This window comes from Anthonomus grandis, chromosome 5 (genome assembly GCF_022605725.1).
Source record: "Anthonomus grandis grandis chromosome 5, icAntGran1.3, whole genome shotgun sequence".
Taxonomy (NCBI): domain Eukaryota; kingdom Metazoa; phylum Arthropoda; class Insecta; order Coleoptera; family Curculionidae; genus Anthonomus; species Anthonomus grandis.
Genome location: NC_065550.1, coordinates 22,311,328 through 22,336,329, shown reverse-complemented (window position 1 = coordinate 22,336,329; position 25,002 = coordinate 22,311,328). Strand labels below are relative to the sequence as shown.

Here is a 25,002-nt window from a genome sequence, read left to right as displayed (position 1 = left end):
ATCTTTGCTTAGGAAGACTATCGGTCTGGGGATCTCCCTAAAGGCCGCGTAAACTGTGTTTTAATAACACCCATAAATATGATTTAATAAGAGATAGAATTACTTTGCACATCATAACGAATATTGCATAAAATGAATAGTAATCAGATCGATGCAAGGCTACACATTTCTCTTTACGAAACTAAAAACCGCATGTCTTTAAACGAATTAATATCCGCTTTTAAACTATAATTCAATAACGCCTATTAGAGGTAAAATTATTATGTATAGAGCAACGAATGCCATGCAGAATTTATCATATAAGAATAACCTCAAGTTTATTATTCAAAAAACAAGAAAAGTGTACTTATGTAAAGCAAACAATTAATTTTCTTTAAAATAAAAAAGAAACTTGAACCTTAGTAAAGTAAAATAATTATCCCGCAATAAATTGTAAGATGACGTTTTGAAAACTAGTTTGACGAGAAAAGATCTTCATTTTCTTCGTATAGCAATTAAATTTATCAATTTATCATTAACTGTTGCTAAAATAAGAGCGTACGCTTATAACGGAAACCTCGAATGCTGCCGGAATATCTGATGAACAGAAAATGACTTTATATAAAAGAGGCTGACTCAGTACCTGACCAACATATAAGAAAGAAGAAACTTTTCAAAAAATTTAATAATTGTTTTTTCTTTAAGTTTTAATTTAAGTGGTAGTTATTTAACAAGTCATAAAAATGAAATAAGCTTAGTAAGAAGAATTTGTTAATCGCCCATGAATAGCCAATAGTACAGGAAAATAAGCTTTTTTAATATTCTTAATAGTGAAGAAATAGTCCATACTTGCAGTGGCGTCGTAAAGTTTATCTGTAATAAAAAAATTAATAAATAATAATAAATAAAGGGTTTTTTGACATGGACTTAAACCCTGGTGTGTAAACTAATACCAATTTAAAATTTTATACCCTAATGATGGACACCGCAGTGTCCGAAGCATGTAGGGAATTATAAAAACTGAATGATGTTTAATAAATAACTGGAGGGCGACTGTAAGATTTGCTTTTTATTTTTTTAATATTGCAATAGTACTCTGTAGAGTAATTATTTACTACTTTAAAACTCTATTGACTTCCTACTATAAATATGCATAACTTAAATAAATGCGATGCCCTTTTCACCTACTTAAGCGATTTTGTCACTCATAATTAATTTAAAATAAATACAATGATCTTTTTATTTACTTTAAAGATAATATTAAGAATTCAATATTTAAGTGTGTTTAGGCTGTCTTTAATGAATAGTTCAGAGCTTGATTAACTTTGGACTATAAATGACCTCAAAAACAGGAATTTTTATATTTATTACTAATATATTTCTAATAAATAAAGTTAACGAAGTAAGAACTGATTGTCTGCCCTAACTAAGCGATATGATAAATTAATAAATTTATTAGTCGGAAGTACAGAAAAATACGCCTTTTTAATTATGTTTTAATATTCTTTAAAGTAGGCAACTCATATCTTAAAACTATATGGAATTTGTAATAATAATATGCATAACATAAATGAATACGGTGCCCTTTTTATCTATTTTAAAGGTCTAAGCGGTTCTGCGACTGCGAGCTTTAAAATTGATAATAAATTTTTTTACTTACGTTAAATGTAATGGTTAGCAAGTAAAATGTATGGGCCCAAATTAAAATATGTTGCGATGCTCTTTCTAACTACCTTAGAACTTTAAGCAGTTTTGCAACTAGTTAACTGTAGTCCATACCTGCTCATTAATCCAACAAAATAATATTTTTACTTGTTTTAAGGGTAATGCTAAGAAGGTTGTATAGATTAAAATTAAAATGTGTTCCAAGTGTGATGACCAATACATCAAATAAAAAAATATTTAGGTATTAAATGGTAATACATTTTGCTAAAAAATGCCAAAATAATGTCTTAAAAAATTTGTTTCAATTTAATGTTCTTGATTCTAAATTTTATAATGCTATAGTACTGGCTTTATTAATTAAATATTTCTAGGATATTTAGAAGTTTTTAAGTTAAAAAGTTAATTCCATTTAAAGAGTCTGCTTGCTAAATGTATTTAATATTACCTTTTTATAGAATTATTAATATACTTGTAATATCCAAATATTTTAATAAGCATTAATATTTTGTTAAAATTCCTAAAAATGTAATTTTTTAGCTGTGGGAATTTAAAAATATTAATTTAATGCATAACTTAAGTGAAAGATAAATTTAAAAAAATAACTTAATTTTCTTTATTAATATTTTTACAAATTTCCATTACAAAAGTGCTCCAAACAAATAAAAACTCAACAATCACTTAGTTCAAGTTGTTTCGTGCCACACAGAAATTCATATAAGCGAATATGTAATAGCTGAGGGCACACCAGTAATTAGGCAAGAATAATGATTTATCGTATCCACAGTACCCACCTTGGAAGCCATTAAAATTATAATTACCCACAATTATAATTTTATAGATGAAAGATATCGGACTTAGGTGTTACATTAATTTAAAACTAATCTTATATGTTACGAAGGAGTAATCAAAATATTATTTATTGTAACTTCCAACCCGTAGTAAGGCAAGTTTAAGTAAAATTTATCAAGTTTTGTTTTGTCTACCTTATCATCGACAATCGCACAAATGTAAGCCGCAGCAGATCGATCGAAAATGCTACGTTGGTGGTCGGCAATATATAAACGCCTATTATTAATAACAACACGTTTATGAATGGGCCTTATTAAAAATGCATTACTTCTTACGTTTATCGGTTCGCAATGATCTCCGAGGATATATGCAGTGTCTAGTTACAAACTGGAAATTAAAGACCTGTATATATCCTTGGGTAATTCATCATCCTTTCTGCTTCAGCTCCTCGATGTAAATTACGGTTTCAATATCGATATTTTTTTTCAATTTCAGTACATCATTTCACAAAATATAATTATCTTTATGATCAATTGCTTTAAAATACATGAAAAGCATCTTTAAAATATTATTTTGGGAGCAAAAAATAACGGGACAAAATAATTCTTCCCCGATATAGGCGCTACGTGCCTTCAAATGACATTAAGTCAACGCTTTATGAAATACGAATCTAATTAAAAATATATCATTTTCAGATCAGATAGAAGGCTTTTACCTTCTTCGGGCAACGTCATAAAGCCCGGTTGTGTATTTTTCTGCAAGAATCAACAAGAAGAGAGATAGGCCATATCTAACGGGGTGCACCGCGTGTTTATATAAATGAAATGGCGCCATGCCTCAACTCCTAACGGTTATTAACGCCGACCAGAATTCTCGTTAGGGCACGTTCACTTGTTAAATTTTCGTTGATAAATCCGCCGGTGCGCCTGTTTTTTGACTTATTGGACCCCTTTTTAACAGTTGTATTGAAAAAAATTTGTTAAAATTGCCTGCTGTTTAGCCACATGTTTTAATAGTCATTTTAAACCCAGAATATTACCACTTCAGATAATGGCTTTAAATTTAAATGGCCAATGTTTCAGATAAACCTACCATATTCGTAAAATTCGCCCAGCAAATAAACAAATAATTAATTGCTTTAATTTCTACTATTTTATTAAAATAAATCATGAAGGGTAATGCAAAAATTAAATCGAATCTCTAGGATAACGCCCTTTACCAAATCATTCCAGAAAAATATTCCATAGAGTCTAGTTATTTCTGACTCGAATTCACGTATTCACCTTGGCCCGGTCCAAAACGTGACCGGTCGTTTGACTAATGGCCCGTCACGGTTCGCTTCAGCAATGGAGTTTGTTTCTGGTTTCCCCCATTGTATCCCATTTAAAGCAGCTACAGCTGGTAGCTGAGTCCCACAGTTTCTGTGAACCCCAAATAAGCGACCGCTAGTTTTCGAGGTGACGCTGGATATGGATTTTTTATGTTTTATGTAGGTCAGGATTAAACGGTCAGAAGAATGTAGAAAGGAATTTTAGTTTTAATTGAATATTTGCAAGTGTCTATTATTTTAAAGTTTTTTGCATATTTGAGAAGATTGGAAAGTTCATAAATGGCCTAGTTGGGTAATTAAGTAATATTTATTATATATTTTTTTACGTAAGTGCTGCATAGTAATTATTTACTTTTGTGAGTAAATTCAAATCAGAATGATGTCGCTGGTTCAACTAAGGGTAATTTAAACCCAAAAGTCTATTCACTTCTAGCATGCTGGCTCTAGGTACTATTAAGTTTTTCCTCATATAAATTTTCCAAACTCTCAAACTTTATGCTTTCCCAATGAAGGGCCAATAAAACACTTTTCCAAATAAAATATTTACTAGTTATAATAAGACTTAGATTTATTTATGGAAAATAACGGAGACCAAGAGTCAACTGATTTTAATAACTATGAAGATCATAAAGCGACTAAAGTCTATTCTACCTTTCTTCATAGAAAAAAAAGATTAATCCTAAAAACGTTGAGCAGTTGCATGATGCTTTCCGCGAAGTATAAGTTTCGTTTGCGTTAGAATTAAAGTTGACCCGTAAGTAATTATCTTATTGGTCGGTTATTAGTCGGGTTTTGATATGTTCAAAGTTTTAAATTTTTAAAAAGCTCATGCAGGCTTTGTATTACTAGCTTGATAACACTAAAGTCAACAATGATAAATACTATTAATTTAATTTCGAAAAAAGTAAAGGACTAAAAAAAATTAAACAAAATTCTCTGCAATTAAGTTACACTAACAAATAAAAAAAAATTATACGCAAATTATTTTTTCACTTGTCTATCACTGGAATCAATACAGGCAAGTTCAGTAGATGATTTATAAAAATTGTTAATACTACACGATAAAAATCAAATGGCACTTCTCTCTTTTTCTATTTGTTTTCACTTCATACATTTTACTATAAATATTATTAAAACGATTAAAGTAATTCTTAATATTTTAGCACACAATTAGAAACATTTTATGTTTAAAATTGCATTGTATTTAGGTACAGTTCGTAGAGCGGGACATTAAAAAATAAATAAGGGATATCTGAAGTTGTGCGTTCGTCGGGAAATTTTTAAAAATTATAAAAAATAGAGTGTTTTATGAAAGCACATATTCCCTCAATTTTCTAAGTTAACCACCCTCTCTTCTTTAATTTTTTAGTTGATAGATAATTTTTTTCTAAATTTCTTTATTGACTACTTCATAAACAAATACAATTTTAGCAGGTTAAAAATGTGCAAGTTACAGTGCTTACTGGTAAACGTGCATTATAGACATATATAAAACATTACACTTACTAAGATATATTTTATCACAATACAGTGACTAAAATAGACCTGATTCAAATTAAAGATATGTAATATTATGACATATTTGAATACGTTAAATCCTCTATTAAGAGCTCCCATATACTGAGTAGAATAGAAGGCATTTTTATAAGATATAGCTTATTAAATTTTATTATAGGTGAATTTTTACATTTATTTTTTTACAACTCAAACCTATATCTATGTAGACGCAGAAGTGATGCCGAGCTTGTTGATTGCTACTGATGATAGTCTAAGTTGGATTCATACTTACTTATATTTTCAAGTATTTTGCATAAATGGGGGTAAATGTATAAGCAAGGTAGAGTTTCCTCAAATTTTTAAAAAATGGGGTGCAATAGTCTCAGCAGCCTGCCTAGTTGTCCTAAGTTATCCTAGAGTTCCAATCCTTACGGCATATAAGAGTAAAAAATAACATATCATGAACTGACACGTTATTCTGTCCAAACACAAACTACAAGGATACCTTCAATTTTTTTTATCAAAATAGATACGAGTGTGCGTCAACTCATTCTATCATCCAAAGTTATCCCAAGGACCTTGGCAGATTTTTCAAATATCACTTGACTGTTATTTGAGAATATAAGTTGTTGAGTTTTGTCAATATTTAATTTTAGGTTATTGCTTGTAAACCAAGATTCAGCGTTCTGTTTTTTTTTACGAAATCTGAAAAGGTATAAGAGCAAATACACAAATTAGACAAGTATGTCAGAGGCTTGAAAAGAAATTTTTTACAAAATTTTATAATTTTGCTATTTATATTATAGAGGTCCATGAAATAAGTTGATAGTTTCATAGCTAGACGAACATTTTCTTCTATTACTGACTCTAAAAAGAAGGTTTTGTTAGACACGGGTATTTCAATATATAGATACTTGTCGACATTGAGATTACTGACAGAGTTTTATGAATAACGGAGCAGATTGGATTATTATTTGCCAAGCATACTGTAGTAGTTTTTTTAGCTAATTTTATATGGGAGTTATAGTTTTTTTTTTAATATTGTATACTTATTTAAAAATGTTGTATTTTGCGACTTGTTACTAAGTAGATTAATATTCCCTGTATTTTAAGCCAAGGTCAATGCAAGCGCTTTCCATAAAGTTTGATGACGTTTTTGGATGTCTTGGCGCCCTCTAACTTTTATTCTGTATATTGTACAGCTTCGCTATTGAAAGATAAATTTATTAAAATAGATACAAAATAATTGTTTAAAATTTTTATTTTATATATTTTTCTATTGGACAGTTAAACCAATAATTAATTTTTTATTATTTTAATTTTTCTTAATTTTCTTTAAAAAGAGCAAGAGTGAAATACAGATTATGATTTCCAAGCTTTCCTTCTTTTGATAACAAAAAAAAGCTTTATGGATTTTTCACACTTACAAGCCCTTTCTAATACTAAATTAAAACTTTTTAAATAAAGAATAAAGTGCATTTTTTTATGAATAATAGACGATAATACTAGAGAAAACATATTCATTTCCAATTAAATTATGCTTTAGTTTAGTACATTTACTTTTACGCGATACTCATGTGTTAAACCTCGAGAAATTAACTTTAAAATTTTTTAAGCTAAACTATACATGAAATATATTTCGCTCTACATAACGTCCGAACTAAAGATGAAATTAATTAAAAAAATGGTAAAAATATACACCTCTTTACTAGATCGTATATATTTACACATTGTTAACATGGCTATGGCGAAGAAACCAGTTCCAACAATCTGGATAACTGCTCTGGGAATCTCTATACCAAAGAACAGCCAGCCTTCTAATGTTTCCAAGTTTAGGATCATAAGTATTCTTACCACACTGTCAACGATTTTCCAACGAATTGTTTATATTCAAATATTAACTCATTTTACTATTAACAGCTGCTTATTTTATTTACTGCTTAATAAGAAATGTGAATTTTAAAAGAATTTTAGTACGGTATTTCTAGACTTTTCCAAGGCCTTTGGTACTCTGAATCATCGTCTCCTATTAGCTGAGCTGAAATATTATGGTTTCGGCATAGACTCTTCAATTTGTAAATTTATTTTTAAGCAGCTGGTCGTACAAGGTGGTTCATAACAATATCAGATCAGATGTGCCACAAGAAGCTATTTTATCCCTCCTTCTCTTTTTCATTTATACCATTGATATATTTTTTTTTTCTTAATACTGTGAAACACAATCATATGCGCGTAATGCACAAATCTATGTTTCTTTTAATTATAACAAATCGCAAGTGGAGCCGGAAATTAAACGTTCAGTTAAAGAATTATCTGCTGAACATTACCTAAACTGAAAAACATTTTTAGTATTTACTTTTGTAGTCTTTAATTTAGGTATTAGAGTTAAGTTAGGGTTAGTTGAAGAGTTGTTAGATTTACAATCTGACAAAGTAAACCTCGCCTTTTTGAATATTTACCATTATTTTATTTATTTTTTTTTGATTTGTCAGTCTGTAATCTGAAATGTGAATGAACAAATAAAGTCCTTGTTATTAATATTATTAATAAATTTTGATAAAACTAGACTTTTATGTACTAGAAGTAAAATTGAAAGAAATTCTATTTAAAATAACTTAAAACTGAAAGAAAATAATTCTACATTAAAATTTGTATCCAGCGTGAAAAACCTTAGTTTCGTGCACACGTTCAGAATATCATAAGAAAAAGCTTTTCTGTGCTAAAATTATTAAATAATATTCGGCTAGCTATATATTGCAAAAATCAAACTAAATACTCATAGTCGATGTAATAATTATGAAAAATATGAACTTCAGCTGTATATAAGCAAGGGATCTTAGGAATCTTATCTTCTATACAACCTTAAGGCATTCAATATGGCAATAATAATAAAGGCACATATTTAAACAAGGAGCGAATCAAAGAGCAATTAAATAATTTGAAACAGTAAACTGAAATATTTACACTTTGGCTAGTCATATAATCAAGACTACGTATACTCCTTTTATTTACATCCAAAATTAAACGGATTAGGTAGGTTAAATAAGAGTAGCCACAGGGATGGGATTTTGCCTTACTACAATTCCACAGTTGTATATCAAAAATAACTTACCATTTTTTACCATATGTTGCGATGTATATTAGTGCTTTTTTTAATTTTTATGTTCGAATCGTTATTAGAAATTCGTCAAAGTAACTACTTAAATGACATTAAAAAAAAAGAGTAATTTTCATTTTTATCCCCTCTAATACTAACCCTTTTCAATCCTGAATTTGGCGACATCGATATGAGTAATGGCCATCACAAACATTAAAGGCGGAGTGCCGGAATTCAGTGTGTATCGTGAAATAGACAGGCCTCGGTGGGTTAAAACGGCTTCTGGTCCTTAATACTTGGTGCACAAACTGTCACCTGCCTTTCACGGTTATGAATTGGAGAATTATTCGGACAGTGGTCGGTTTGGTGCAAAAACTAAAAAGAAAAATATTTTAGTTATTACAAAGAGGCCGTAAAAATTTAAGAATAAAATGCGAGACAATGAAACAACTAGACCGTATGAATTTTATTGGCAAAATGAATAATAAAATACAGTATAAACAAATTTAAAGAAACTGAAAATGTGTATGTTTTTTATATAGAATATTTATATGCACGAAGGAAAAACTTTATAAATAATGTTTGGCAACTACAGCCATATTACTCAACCTTTTTTTTTGAAGGTTCAGACAAAATATTGTTAACACTTTTTCCTTTAGAGCCCATAATAAAAAACTGATATTCATCCCTATTTAAGTTATGCCTTATTATTTTAAAAAAACTACCTTCTCTGCTTATAAAATTATAAGATTAGTTATAGTAAAACAGTCATTCGTTGATTTTCACATTTGGCCCATTACAAAAGACAATAAATATATTGTATGAAAAATTAAATAAATACATACATATTTACAAGAATTCTAATACTGGTTCTAAAATACCATCTAAATAAGCAAATCTATTACAATATAAAATTATTGCAATATTTTTTTTGAATAGTCATTTTTATCTACTGGTGCGGTTAAAGTAAGATACGCCCACCATATAAACCCCCACCATATTTTTTTTTCTACAACATTTCCATTCATACGTCATGCCAACCAGAACTCACGGATATCTCAATGCGGAATAAAATAACAATTAAAAAGTAAAAAAGAAAATACCACATATGCTTTTTCCTATACACAATGCAGGTGATTAAAATTTTCTTGGAAATGCTCCGCGGCATAATAAGCCTTAATGACTGCAAAGGATATTTTTATTTCTGCTTGTGAAAAAATTTAAACCACATTTTTATGTTTATTTATTTGTGTCTAAGAATTATTATTGCTTTCGACATGCAACTGGAATTCTTTTCGTTAATGTACCTTTATGAAATTAATGTTTTTTTACTTACTCGAGTATTATTTTTTTTATAATTAAAGGAAGCTTAGTAAAGTAAATATACTGGATTATAATTGTATTTTACTGCATCAGTGTAACAATTTACTATTTTATTAAAATTAACGAAACTACCAGAAAAATGAAAATATAATATACGAACGAGTATGACTAAAAAAGCATTCATTTTAATAATTGCTGTTTTACGTTTTTAATATATAGCACAAATTTACGGGCCCTAAATCAAAGGTGTAGTATTTTATTTGTCACGGGCCTTTTTTCGCCAAAAATTCAGAGGCGTACTAATATTTTCGACGTACTTTTAGATTAATTGTAAAAATATTTTAGACAAATGTTTAAGTGGTCATATTTATTTTTAACTTAAATTTGCTTTTGAAAGTTTTTGGAAAATCATAATTCTTTAAGTTGGTTTGATAATGAGTTTTAAAAAAAAAAAATAATTTAACTCTAACAAGCATAACTGTTGTGGATATGATGTATTTTTTACATATTTTAAAGCTAAAAACAACTAAAAGCTAATAAAACTAACTATATAGCGTTCTCACCGACCAATAAAAATAGACCAATCATAGTAAACTACTTTTAAACCATTTGAGTAAGGACGGAAAGGGTAAGACTTGGGAATATAATTGATTACTAATTTGCCATAAAATTCGTAGTTTGATTCATAAATTCTATGTGCTTCAAAAGATATCACGTAAAAAATCATGCCTAATTATTTATAAATCTTTGGTAGTTGTCAAGTCGTTGCTATCGTATTGTATTATATAGGTGGTTACAAAATAAACAAACTATACTCAATGGAATTTTTATATAATTCTGAAATAAGTAATATAGATTGATTTTACATACAAAATGTTTGCTCGTTTGTACATAAAACTGATATATTAAAGAGACAAGTTCTTTATTTTCAGAAAACCAGGAAAATTGTCAATATAATCCTTTTTTATTACTAAAGCACAAACAGTTTATTCTCCATTTTATAAATTACTTAAGGCCAACATTTTCAAACTTAATTTTATCCTAAAATAAGACATATAAAAAACTTAAAATATTCAGTAATAAAGTGTGGGAATATGTATATAATAATTATAATAAATTTAATAGGATAGATTCGTGTACTGGTTTTGGTTATTTCTTTTTCTCACAATTGATTATTCCTACATAATTTAAGGTTGAAATTTAAACTAAATATATAGACATTTTTGTTTTCTATAATGTTATAAGCACATACAAGTGTTTAGTTACTTAGTGCTTTTTTATATGCAATTAATATTTTAATGTAAAATTTTGCAAATAAATTAGAATTTTCAAATTGTGCCAGATTAATTAAATTCCTAAATAACTGATTATCTTTAAATTAATATTAAAAAATATATATACATATATATACATAGAAATTTAGGTAAATATTAAAATTATTGAAACATTTCATTAAAGATTAAAACTTAAACTGTTTAATAAAGATGGCATGTATGTTTTTTCAAATTAAAAAGACACTCAAGAGGTAAAACCAAATTGTGAATTTAAAAGAAAAAAATAGCACCGCCACCTAATTAATTCGAAAATGAGATAAATATAGAAGAGTAAAAATTGATACTATGCATAACTTAAATGGATACGAATAGTTTTAGGTAATTTTTTTTTTATTAATGGATGGCACTTTTTGATGATGATCTAAAATATTATCAAAGTTAATATTTTTTTAGATATGAACTTGTAAAATTTTGTAATTTGATTTTTTATTAATGTGTGCCTGACTAATTTGTCTTTGTAGTACCCTAATGTTAAGGTAATAAATTAAATGTAAAAGTTCAAATCCAACAGCGCTTCTTTATTTATTAATTTAAATTATTTTTTTAATTTGTTGGCTTTTTAATTAAATAATTTTTTGTTTCATATTTCTCTTTTGAAATATTATCGGTTTAATGTTTCATCATTTTTATATTTTTGCTTCGAGCTATATATACTACGAACTATATATTCTATAGTTTTTAGCATGTAAAAAATAATTGTGACTAAAATAATTAAAAAGATCTTTAACTTAATTAAATTACGTTTACCAAATTGTAAAAAATTTATAGAATATCTGTCCTAGGAGCTTAAAAACTAAAGCCTCTAAGGCCTAATGCTTCAGTAAGATAGAATAAGAACCTTTTATTTTTTCATGATTTATTTTATGTTCAAATAGTGCTTCTTCAATCTGGTTTTAATATATACCTCTACTATGTTCATATTAGGCTTTTATACTATTTTTTTTTATAGAATTGAAAAATTACTGAAATTTACCTCAACTATACGGTAAGGTAACTGAGATTGAACTTTTTTTATTACTTAAATGCTTTTGTTTTGATTTTTAGTTAAGTATTTTACGTTAAACAGTTTATAAGCTACATATATACTTAACTCTATTGAAAAAATACGTAATTTAATTTTTTGGTACCCACCACTGGTTTCTATTCTCTCTTGAATTTTTATTGTGTCCGATCTAGTGCAAATGGCATGCTAGATGGCAGTTTGCAGCAGAGCCGCACCACTCCGAGCTTGGGAAAAGCGCGTGTTGAGTGTGTCTTTCTCATCGATTTTCTGTCGCCTCTAATTATAAGTACGCACTGATTTTAATTTACAGATATGTTTTCGCGACACGGAAATATCACATCGATTTCACCCCCATGACAGTACGTTTTAACTTTGTTTTAAAGTGAAAAGTTTTTTAAGTGAAAGACCTTCTTAAGAACTTCGTTTATGGCATGTAAAACCAACATTAGAATATTATTTGTTTTAGCATTTATAGTTTTAAATGTAATTTTAGGGAGAAATTAACAACCCCGCTATGACCCAAGTGGGTCAAGGGAAACAATAAATTTTAATTAATACTAACGTGAAAAAACTCGCAAGCGTAAAGCATAATAAAAAATTTACATGACAACAAAACATGAAAACTGTATACGGATATACCCTAAAAATGTTGGCACAGAATGAACCCTTTTATGATCGCGTAAATGGATGGCAATTTTTGGTGACTGTTATAATATTATTAAATTCTTTTTTTTAATTTTGTATTAATATGTAATAATAAAGTTAATTTTTATAAAAAAGTGTTAACCATAGCCATTTAAGTTATGCTTGTCAAAGCATGTATATATTGTAAATGTTTAATATATTTTTTATTAGAATATAATAAAGTGTTTTATTTTACTTACATGACACATTTGTATTATAAATACTTCCGAGATCTCAGAGAATATTAAAAGAAATACATGAATATATTATATTTTAAATTATTAGGCTTGTTTACTAACTTACCACTTAACGAACTGAAAAATATCTATAAAATTATATTAATTCGAATATATCCCTCCCTCGGATGTACCACTTTATACTTAAATAAAGTATAAATAATAGCAGGATCGCGTGCGAACCATTAAGCATTATATCCGCTGAAAATGGAAACAATATTTAACCTAAACGAATGCATGTTTTTCTGTTTTGTTTTGCCTTTAATTTTATTATTGTGGGTGCATTAGGAATAAGTAATATTTAACTTAGGACACAAAAAAATTTTAAAAAAATTATATAAGACTTACTTTAGCATTCCTTATGCAATCTAAAACCAGCCTGTTCGTTTTCGTATTATTTAAAATATTCGTGAAGTGCAAGTGCATGTTTCTCACCGTGTTTTAAATTACATGCGATTTAATCAATTTAAAATTCTGAAGTTTTTGAAGGAAGATATATTATTACCATAATAATATATTAATTGCGGATATTATAAGCTGATCCTTGATGTATATTATGTATTACCGTTAAAGAATTATAGTGCATAATTGACGTAATATGGTGAGAAAATTAGGGCGCAAAAAAAGAACTTACAAAATTTAGTTAAAAGGGATCTTTTAGGTCCTAATGAAAGTTTTAATGATAGGAGTTTTCGTAGCAACAAATTTTTTATTTTTCTAGGCTAATGTGCATCATAAAAGTTTAAAAAATTTAAATAAACTATTGTTATTCATACAAGACCACTTAGGGTGAGTATCAACTAATGGCAAAAGTAAACACAGTACAGTGACAAATTTATTTAATTTAGAAAATGCATTTCAAAAAATAAAAGCTCTTCAATATTAGTTTTGACGTCCTTCAACATTAAATTAATTCTTGTTGCAGAACATTCTTTAAAAGCTTAAAAAATATTAAATATGAACTAAGAAAAACCTAATTAATAAGTACGAAATAATAAAGATGAAAATTAAAAAAAAAACGTTAAATCAAAGAAAAGAAATATTTCAATTTACAAAAAAATGTATTTATTTTAAGATACCTAAAGAGCAATTAAAAAAAACGAATTTACTTAACTCTTTAACTGTGCAATACTCAGGTAAATTAGAGATAAGAAACTTTTATTGTTTTGATGCTAAGCTTCCAACGTGTTTCGGACACTGCTACGTCCATCATCAGGGGCTCAGACACTAAGAGGAATTGGTCGTAAGCACAGAAAAATAAATCAATAAAACACAGGAAGGATATCAAAATTGATAGAAATCGTGTACTAACCAGGGCTCGAGTATTTTTACATCAAGAGCAATCCATGTTTTTTTTTGTTTTAAATTTAATTTTCTGAAGTAAATATTAATAAATTATAGTAATAAATTTAAATTAAAGAAAATATTGACTCTTTTCTATTGAATATTTCTTTATTAAATTATAAAGTACAATTACAATAACACAAAATTATAATAACATTTTTACGAATGTTAAAACAATTTTTAAAGATTTAGCCATTTAAGAAAAAATTATGTTATATTTAATATTACGAAAAAATTAAAAATTAAAAAAATATAATAGAAAATACTTTAACCCTTTATATACAAAATATATATTAGAAGCATGTTAATACGAACGTTAAAAAAATTTCAAAATTAAAGTTTTGGTTAATAATAATTTTTAGGGAAACATCAAGTTCTAAAAAAAAACATTTTCTAATAATTTTATGCCTAAAATTTAATATTTTACATATCAAAGAGTGAAAAACTAATTTTCAACACTTGTAAGTTTATAAATTCTTTACTTAAAATTTTCTATTTAATTTATTTTAAATTAATTCTAATACATAAAATTATTTTTCTAAATAAAATTTTAAAAGAAAAGATTTCTAATTATTTTCGTGTTTAGAAATGTTGCAATTGTTGAATTTTACTTAACTATTTTTTGCCTAAGTTTATTACAAACTAAAACAGAAAAATTAAACTTTAATGAAATTCTTATTATATAATATAACCAAAAAATTATTCACATATTCACAACAATTTCACATATTCAAAATCGTCCTTTTACAACCGCATCTATCGCCACCTACATCCACAATCTGAAACCATAAGAAATATTCGGACACCAGACGCCATCTACGACAACATCACCGAAACTCAGGCTGTAGAAAGTTTACGAAAGTCTGCACGTCGGCGAAAGCATGGCTCAAAAAAAGGAGGAGCTACGTAAAGCTACGGAGGAGAGTGGGGATACGTAGGGGAAACGTGACGCGAGAGAGATAGAGAAGGTTGTTTTGGTCCTGGGTTAATGGCATGGCGTGGACTTTGAAGAAGAAACCCGCCAATTTAGAGAAGTGTTTTGAACCATGAAACTATAACTATATTATGAAATTGAAATAAAAATTAACGTTTTGAAGGGGTAATATATTAAGAATTGGTCTAAAATATAGGAAGTGTAGATTTTTAAAGCTTTTTGATGTTATTTTATTGTCAGATTGGTGAATTTTTTAATCCAGAAAATATTTTTGGATAGGTACGCCAGAAAAAGAAACCTTTGCGTAACATGTTAATTATTTCGGACAAATTTCAAATGTTTATCAGTTTAAAATTGGCTTAATTAATTGGCATTTCAAAATAAGTAAAAAATGTTAATTTTTTATATTATTATTTTAATAAAATCACTTATTTCTCTTCAAGGCAAAATTAGTGAAATGAGATAAGTTAAATAATATTTATTTATAAAAGTACGTCAGAGTAAATAAAATTAATAATTAAATAGGAGAATAATATTGAATACAAAAAAGAACTATTTTATTTCTTATAAATTCAAACACTATTTATTAACTTATTCTTCCCTACTCTAAATTTAATTCTGTTTCACTGTCACTATCACTGTCTAAGCTTATTATTAAGGGCTGAACAGTGGTATTTATAGACGCGTAAGAAATTTCTACTTTTAAAATTATGTTGTATGGAGTTTTTCTAACTATGGGTTGTAATAATATTTTCTATACTTTTTATTAATTCCTCTACAGATGCATTTGATGTTGGGAAAGTATTTTTAGATTGTATTTCTTCGAATATTCAATTTTACTTAATGTTATATTATAAGATCAATGGGATTAAAACCATAATAATATGCAGGTAGTCGCAACCCTGTATGCCCATTTTCCATTGCAAGTTTATTACACACTTATTCTTTTTTTTTAACTGTTTAACTTAAGAAAAATATATTAAGACTTGGTCTAAAATTAAGAAAGTGTAAATTTTTAAAGCTTTTTAATGTTATTTTATTGTCAAACTAGTGAATTTTTAATCCAGAACATATTTTTAGATACGCCAGAAAAAAAACCTTTGCGTAACATTGTCAATTATTATCACTTTATATCATTACAATATATGTCACTTTAGACACTTTAAAATTGGCTTAATTAATTGGAAGGTAGCATTTTAAAAAGAGTAAAAAAAATTCCTAATTACTTTTTATTGTGAATTTTGAAAATATAGGAGTGCCTGTAAAAAGCCAAAGACCTTGTCTGGCATTGACAAATAAATATCTTGGGTTCTCATCGTCCAAATTTAAAAATTATTAATTTATGTACTACTCTAAAGACTTTTTTTGTATTTTTTTGTTATGCTAATTTTTTATATTATTATTTTATTAATATCACTTATTTCTTCTTCAAGGTGAGGCAAAACTAGTCAAATGAGACAAGTTAAATAATATTTATTTATAAAAGTATGTAAGAGTTAATAAAATTAATAATAAAATAGAAGAATAATATAAAATACAAAAATAACTATTTCATTTCTTCGCGTAAGAATTTTCTACTTTTAAAATATGTCGTATATAAAAATATGTGTATTTACTACACTTTTTATTAATTCAACTACAGATGCATTTGATATGCAGGTAGTTACAACCCTGTATACCTACCCATTTTCCATTGCGAGTTTATTACACACATATTTTTTTTTTTACTGTTTATACTTATAAAAATTCTTGTTTTGTTACGTCTTTTTAAAATATAACAAAATAATACCATAAAATTTTGAATTTCTGCTTTAGTACTATTATAACAAGATAACTTGACTACCTACTTGACGGCATTATCCATAATAATAACACTATTTTTTGGAATAATTTTGACAAGCCGATATTCAAACCAATTTTCAAAAAGTTGTGAGTTAGTATCTTAGTGGTAATCCAGGGAAAAATCAACTATATTTTTAGCTGAAACTAGAAGACCGTTCAAAATATAACCACTTTCTGAGACTGCATGTATTATTGTTATCCTCTTCCCTTTATTTGAGGGTGCGTTGGTGTTATTTTTTTTGAAGAGTCACTGCATCCTTTTTGTACAGTATCAAGAGCATCAACCAAGCTTTGTCAGAGTAAATTATTGGTCGATTCTCATCTCTATACAGACCTAACATCACAAGTTTTAATTTATTCGTTTTTTGCCATTAATCGTACCGACTTAATATTTTGCAATGCAGGTAAATATTAACACTTTATCCAGCTCATAATTAGGGCTTCATTGCGGTCAAAAGATCAGCAGTAAATCTTTGAGTGAAATATACCAACTTTTAAACAATTGGAGCGCTTCTAATTTAACCAGTAAGTACTTACATCAAAATTCTAAAAAAAAAGTTTTTTTTTACATTTAACCTCCGAAAAAATATTTTAAAATGCATTTTATTAGTTAATTTATACATTCTAAAACCGCAAATGAGGTTCACCTGGTACCCCATCGAGCTGACGCGCAATAAATCGACAATCCGCGAAAAGGAGAGCAATAATTTAAAGATTTCTTCCATAGTCTAGGTCACGTTGTTCGATACAGCCCAGTGGTAGTAATAAATTCGCGATATGGTCCGGAGCGCGTGCAACTCCGCGTGGGCATAAACATGTCTGTCCGGCTCTGGAGAAGTTCATTAATGCAACTCCGGTTTCGTCGGGCTAAAACGGCACTGCCCTCTGGCGGACTTAAATGACGACTTTAAAATTGCATTTGCATAGCCTATCAACGTATTAAGTCTTTCTTTCGAATATATTATACATGCTCGGAATGAGAAAAATATATTGCTTTATTTATTACGCCAATTCGTTGTTTATTACTTAATTTGCTGGGTGCTGCCGTAATGAATAATTATCCCTGCTATGAGAACGGTTGTACATAATATGTTAATATTGTAAGATGCTCTTTAAATGAATCGGTATCTTCAAAATGCCTATTAATGAAAAAATAAATTTTTAAACGATTTTGGTGATCATTTTTAAGATACCAAATACAATAATCGGAAATTTTGGTTTGCAACAGGCCAAAACATGTTCCAAAAAATTACATTCCGTAAAAATAAATACCCAATTTCAAGCTAAGAAAACTTACAATAAAAAACGTATTTAAATAAATAAAATGATGACAATTCGTTAATAACAAAAGCAGTATCAAAATATTTTTTGTTAATCTGTGCATATTAAAAACTATTACTTCTACTTAAAAATTATACAATTGAATATTTATAAAATATAGAAATCTACCTCATATCTGTCAATGTTTGGTGTTAAAAAATATCTTAAATCCATCATCATTAAACAGCTATTTACGTCCACTGCTGGTCATAGGCCTCTCTTATTAGTGTCTGCCACCGTTTTAGTCTTGTGCATCCTGTATCCATTTTCCTTGGATTCTCTTTATATCGTCCCTCCATATTGTTGGTGGTCTGCCTCTGTTCCTATAGGCTTCGTACCTCAGTGTCCAGAATACCCTTTGACCATCTTCAATCCGTTGTTGATGCCAATTCAAAAGTCCCATTTCAAGGTTGCACTTCACTCTATGACATCGGTCACACCCGTCCTATGCAGTATAGTCACATTGAGTATCCTGTGTCTTAGAGACAGTTATTGACCGCTCCATGCATTCCTATGCAACTCGCAGCTTGTACGCTATTTTTTTTGGTAACCGTTAAAGTTTCTATACCATAGGTTGTAGTTTTCTGTCTGCAATATATAGAAATATTCGATTTAAATACATCCCCAAGCTTTCCAGGCCAAGCCTATTCTCATTTTAAGCTCTCAGGTTTAATTATCTCGGTCAATCCTGATCTCGCGTCCCAAATATTTATATGAGGCAACCTGCTTAATACTCCTATAGTCAACTGAGATATTTTAGCTCATGACAAGGTTGGTTTTTGATTTGAAATTTACTTGTATGTGCTTATAACCTTATTGTTTTATTTATATTTTGTTATATTTATATAACCAGTTGCCTGCTTGTATATGTTTTTCAATAGGGAATTCTATCAGTGATCAATATGACAGCCCGCCATCGCTAGCAATATTCGAAGCTATCTTCATCTATAAATACCAGGACAAGTGTATAACCTTCATTATATTTAAATTTTGTGATAGCTAAAAATAAATAAATACTTCCAGTTTTGTCGATGTCAGAAACTTTTAACTAGTAAAAGTTTGCTGTTTATAAAGGGTCGCAAGAATAATATAAAAATCAGTTAAACACAAAATGAACTTTAATCTAATTTAATTTAATTATATAATATTACAACTCTCAGACAAAATCAAGGTTTATATATCGAAATGATTAAATACAAAAGGTACTCGCTAAATATCTACCTTTGCCCAAATATATATACTCGTTTATAAAACCTGGGTCACTATAAATTAAGAAAAAACATACGCTAACCCACTAAATGCAAAAAAGAAGATAGTTCACTGTCTGGAATTATGACTTAGTATCAACGGTCAATTCTATCTAGAGCCATCTCGTGACAAGAGTGGTAATCCAATTCCAAAACCAATAAATCAGGGAACAAAACCACTTTAGCTTTGTTGTGCTGTAGCAACCAGTAATACAGTAAGCCTAGAGAAGGATTTGTAGATTTGTGTTATTAGGCTATAATTTATGTTTTATTTATTTTATGCTGAAAGATTAAATATATGTTGAGAATTTGAAGTTCATTATTTTAATAAAAGACCCACAAAAGTAAAAACGCTACTACTATTAGAGTCTTAATAGTTTAAAGAAGGTCGTTTGTTCCATACTCTGCTCTATATCCCGCCTGTTCAGGTGGCTGGTATAATTGTAATTTAGATATCAGCTTTGCTATAATACCCATTAAGTAATAGTCTTCTAGTTTTGCGATATATTAAAAAGCATTACGATTTTTATAGCATTATCCCACAATAAAGGTGTTATTCCCTTCAGGAGGCATGCATTGATAAGCCTTCAGATATTCTTAATCAAAATGCTTCCTTCTATCTTAATAGGTTCAATGAAAATAAAGTCTTTACCTGAGCCTTTATTGTCCTTAATTTCTTGCAGCAATGCTTTTATCTCATGCAGGTAAATATCAAAAATATCCTTTGAACCTTGGTTTCTTTATACTGAGGTAATTTCTCAAGCGGAATTTGTTTATTTTCTTTGTATAGCTCTGTATAAAAGTGATCAATTAACTTTAAAATCTCTCCCTTATTTGAAGTAGTACGGTCTGCTCCATTCTCCAGCTTACAGATGTTCTTAGTACAAGAGAAGTTTTATCCAAAGATCTTCAAACTTTTATTGCTTTCAATAACTAATAGAATAAATATTGAAGCTATTTTCTGTTTCCCCCTAGTATTCTACGCCATAAATTATTCTCTCTGGACTAATGGTACACTTCTTAGATTTTTAGTCACTTTTTATCTGATTCTGACCTTAAATTTTTTCCAGTAATTTGAAGCTATTTTCTGGATAATTCTAGGTATTTGAAGTCACTTTAAGTTTTTTGATGATATTTGATGCTAATAATATATTTCGTCTTGGTTATTGGAATTTAGTTCTTGGCCATTTCATGAATTTCTTTATATGTTTCAAATATTTTGTATAATTTGTTATATCTTTAAGATATTTGAAGTAATTCATTTTTGTCTAGTTCTTGCAGCAAGAAGAGCTATAGAAGAACTTGTAAAATAACTCACGAGAGCCTATAGACTGACCTAGTCTGAATAGAAAAATTACTCTTGTTAATTTTTAAGAGTCCATTATTATCATTTTCATTTAGGTATGATTCCTAGACCAACACATTGATAATAAAATATTGATTTATGCTAGAGCCATAGATATACCACGAAGTATAATTATTGGTTAAAAAAACTTAAAAGAACTGCTTCTTTCTAGATAAAAATATTAATCTTTCTTTAAATTTAAACTTCTAATATCTTTCCTGACGCCCCTTAAGATGTCTTTATTGACGATTCGTAGTTGGTATGTATTCGTGGTATGCTTCAAATTTAGTTCCCATCTTTTTAAATGCCATAACACTCCTTGTCTTTTCATTAAGCATATCCTTTGAATTCTTATTTTTTGAGCACCACAATTTTTTTGCGTCTTTTAAAATTTTAATAATTTTTTAATTTCCTGCTTCGACATTTACTTTCTCATTTTTCGCAAACTCAGAGTTCAAGGTCTATCTCTTTCTGGTATTCACTCAGGTCTTTAACATCGGACCACTTTTGACTTGCTCGCTTCATAATTATTGTCCTCTTTCATTTTATATTGATCATCCTTGCTTTTACCATTCTATGGTCAGTTCTAATTAAAAATTGTACTATACGGTGACATCTTGTACAATATTTTTTCTGTCAGTAATCTCATGACCAATCTCATTTTTGATAATTACATCTGGGCCATGCCCAACGCTTCTGTTTACTATTTTTTTTAAATTAGTTCATGCAAAAAAACATCTAATTAAATTTAATATATATTTTCTGTAAGATTTTCACACTTACCAAAAGCTTATGTGACAAAAATACAAAAATGCTCTATTTTTAAACTATTGGTAATATTTTATAAGAAACGAGGATTGGAGCAACAATATTCTAAAGCAACTTCCATCAAGTATAGAGAGTATATATTAATATATTATTAAATTATTTTATATGATGTTTAAGCTAGTTTTGTAGTTATGTTCCACTTACAGTCTAACGAAAAGCTTTAATGTTTGTGTTAGCCCTGAAGAAGGCCTAATATACGACGAAACGTTGGCATTAAAAGAAAAAGAGTTTTAAGGAGCTTGGATCTCAATTGACCTCTGATCCAACTTACCCTTATTAAAATATTTTTAAACAAAATTATTTTTTTATCTCAAACTTCTCTAATATCTAATTTATAAATTTATTTTTCTTTACCTTTGTTTAACGTTTTCATTAATATTGAATGCTGCTTTTATCTATTATATCTATGTATATAATTATTAATGGCAATAAAAATAGCCGAAGAGCTGAAAATGCTCGTTTCCTTTTTAGGATAAAGTCCTCCACTATTAGCGTTAAATTATAATTAAATTTTATTTTATATTATCTTATTATTTATTAAAAAAAATACATACAGTAATTTTATAAATGCTTCCAAAAGTATAAATTGTCATTGCTATAACTGTATTTTAAATTTTCAATACCAGAACCGTTTTAATAATTTTATAAAGAAAATTTAGGTAAAATCTGTATTCAATATATAATGAATAGAACAGAAAATAATCAAAAAAATATTAAATATTAGAAAAATTTTATAAATATTTTTACCATGATTATTACTCATAGGATATGTTAAAGTAAGAAAGTTTCTTGTCTTTCTTTAAAAACTTAAAATTTTAGCTATTTACATATCGAAAATGTTCAAGTTTTGATTTTCTATTTAAAAAACCTCGACTAATTTTTTTAAATGTGTCAATATTTTTAAAGCCTTTTAGTTTCTTTAAAATGTTATTGCAATTTAATAATAATCGTTAATTAGCATTAAAAAAAAAGCTACATATAAAATACAATCCATTTTACAAAATTCAATAAGAATGTAATACTTTTACCAACCTAGTTCATTATAACCTACTTTCGTCAGCAGCTTAAATTAATATTTATGGCATTTACTAAAACAATAAAAAAAGATCTAAAAGTCTTTGAATTATTTATTTATTAATAAATAAATTAGTTTTAAATTTACATAAAAGTCAATTATTTAATAAATATAATTGAAAAATTTATAGATATTTTTTTGACAATTTTATAATTATTTTACTAAAAAGTTATAGAAAATGTTTTAAACCTTTGACGTTATATTAAACTGCAGTTTTTCTTTCACGGTAAATTTTTATGTTTTTGTCTTTTTTCTTTTATAGATAAGTTAAAATTTAAGAAAAAATATTTAGGGTCAAGTGGGGTAATTGTAAATGAAATATGCAATTTTTATAAATGTCAATATTTTTAAATATATTTGTAAATAATTTGAAAATCATAGGATATATTATAGCCTTCCTTAGAGTCTTTACTTTTGATCTAAGATGGTTTCCATCAAGTTTTTTGCATTTTTATGGAATTATGGTTCTTTTACAATTACCCGGTGCTATTTGCAATTTCCCCTAATATTTGGGGTAAATGTAAATTAATTTTAGTCTAAATATGGGTGATAATGTTTCAAAACAAAGGGTAATTGGAAACAAATGGGCTGATAATAATTTTTCCTGGACTAACATTATGGTAGTTTCATATCAAGATCTGTCATTTACAATTACCCCATGTGCAACGTTAACAAATACACCATTAAATAATACTAAACATTTGAAAGTAGTTTTTATTAAAGAAAAGATGCCTACAAAGCCACTTCTTAAAAAAACATAAAGAAAAATAAAACTTACTCTAATAAAACTTAACTCTAGTTAACTCAGTTTTTGCCCAATTATGGTTTATTTTTCAAATACACTAACATAGCCAGGAAAAATATACAGCAATTTTCTTTTTTCCAACATAATTTTATGGTCTGGTAAAATTGCTACTATTGAGCTGAACTCAATCTCTGTAGTTAGTTCTTCTCGAGCAGCAAAAACAGTAGAATATTTATCTTCTCTTCCAAAACAATTGAGATAGATTTCCCCCTCATCTATAGATCCTTGTTCAATGCATACTACATATTGTTAATGGTTTGTTTTCCTTAGGCCCTCCAAAAAGTCTGCCACTAAAAATATACCGGGTTTAAGTTTGTTCCATTCTGGTTTTTCATAATCTACTTCTTTCAAATTTTCTTTTATGCAAGATTCCAGAAAATCAGAATCATCTGATTCATTATCTGAGCTTTAATTAGTATTGTTTTCATCGAGGTCTTCATTGTCCGAATCAGTTTCAATTGGATTTTTCCTTTTTCCCGTCTTTTTATGTTTCTTCTGTTTCTTTTTTAAATCTTTATTTTCTTTATTCTTATTTTTCATGACTTATTTTCATCTATTTTTTTACTTGGGGTTTTAATTGGAGTTTTATGGGTAGAGGTCGAAGGAATAGCAAGTTCAGGATCAGAGATTTTAGAAACGTTTTTTTCCAAATTAATATCAAGTGTGCTGTTTTCTAAGGTAGTATTGGCTTGATTATTTACATTTAATATCTTAAGATTTTTAATAGGAGATTGCCTCGGAGATTGCTCTTCAATATTTTCTGTAAATTGTGTAGGGCTAGTGCATGGTGTGGATGAGTTTTTAGATTTAAGCTGATTTTCTTTATACCTTCTTAACAAAACAGGATTAAAATCTGCCTTAGGAAATGTTGTTAAACCAACTGGAAATGTGCCAGTAGAAATAAAACCTTTAACGATGTTATCATGTTTCATAGAATCTCTCCGAACCTCTCCTAATGACTCAACAAATTGGGATTTTGATAACCTTATGTTACCTTTACCAATTAGTTTTTTTTTCATGAAGGTTATTAATTTTTTTGTCCAAGCCGTTTGCACTGGACCGAAGATACATTTATCTAATGGTTGGATCTTATCAGTCAAATGACTCGGAAATTTGTAAACTTGAATGTTGTTATTAAGTGCCGCATTTACAATACGACAGCTTATGTGAGAACTATGCCCATCATACATTAAAAGAGCTGTTTGATTTGGTGTTCCCCATGTTCTTCTTTTATTCTGAACCTCTTGCACAAAAGTTGTAGAAAACCATTCAAAAAACTGAGGTTCCTCCCTCCAGCCATTGGATGAAGTAGTGTTTAGGGTCCC

The 25,002-nt window shown here is 28.1% G+C and overlaps 1 protein-coding gene and 1 long non-coding RNA gene across 5 annotated transcripts in view; one reads left to right on the top strand and one right to left on the bottom strand.

Moving 5' to 3' along the window:
* Nucleotides 1–25,002, top strand: part of LOC126735955 (homeotic protein ultrabithorax) — a 405,066-nt gene that overhangs the window by 34,541 nt on the left and 345,523 nt on the right. The window lies entirely within an intron of this gene.
* Nucleotides 1–25,002, bottom strand: part of LOC126735956 (uncharacterized) — a 140,839-nt gene that overhangs the window by 42,812 nt on the left and 73,025 nt on the right. The window contains exon 3 of the long non-coding RNA XR_007660563.1: nucleotides 8,517–8,732. This is a non-coding gene — a long non-coding RNA (uncharacterized LOC126735956). The remainder of the gene's footprint in view (nucleotides 1–8,516; nucleotides 8,733–25,002) is intronic.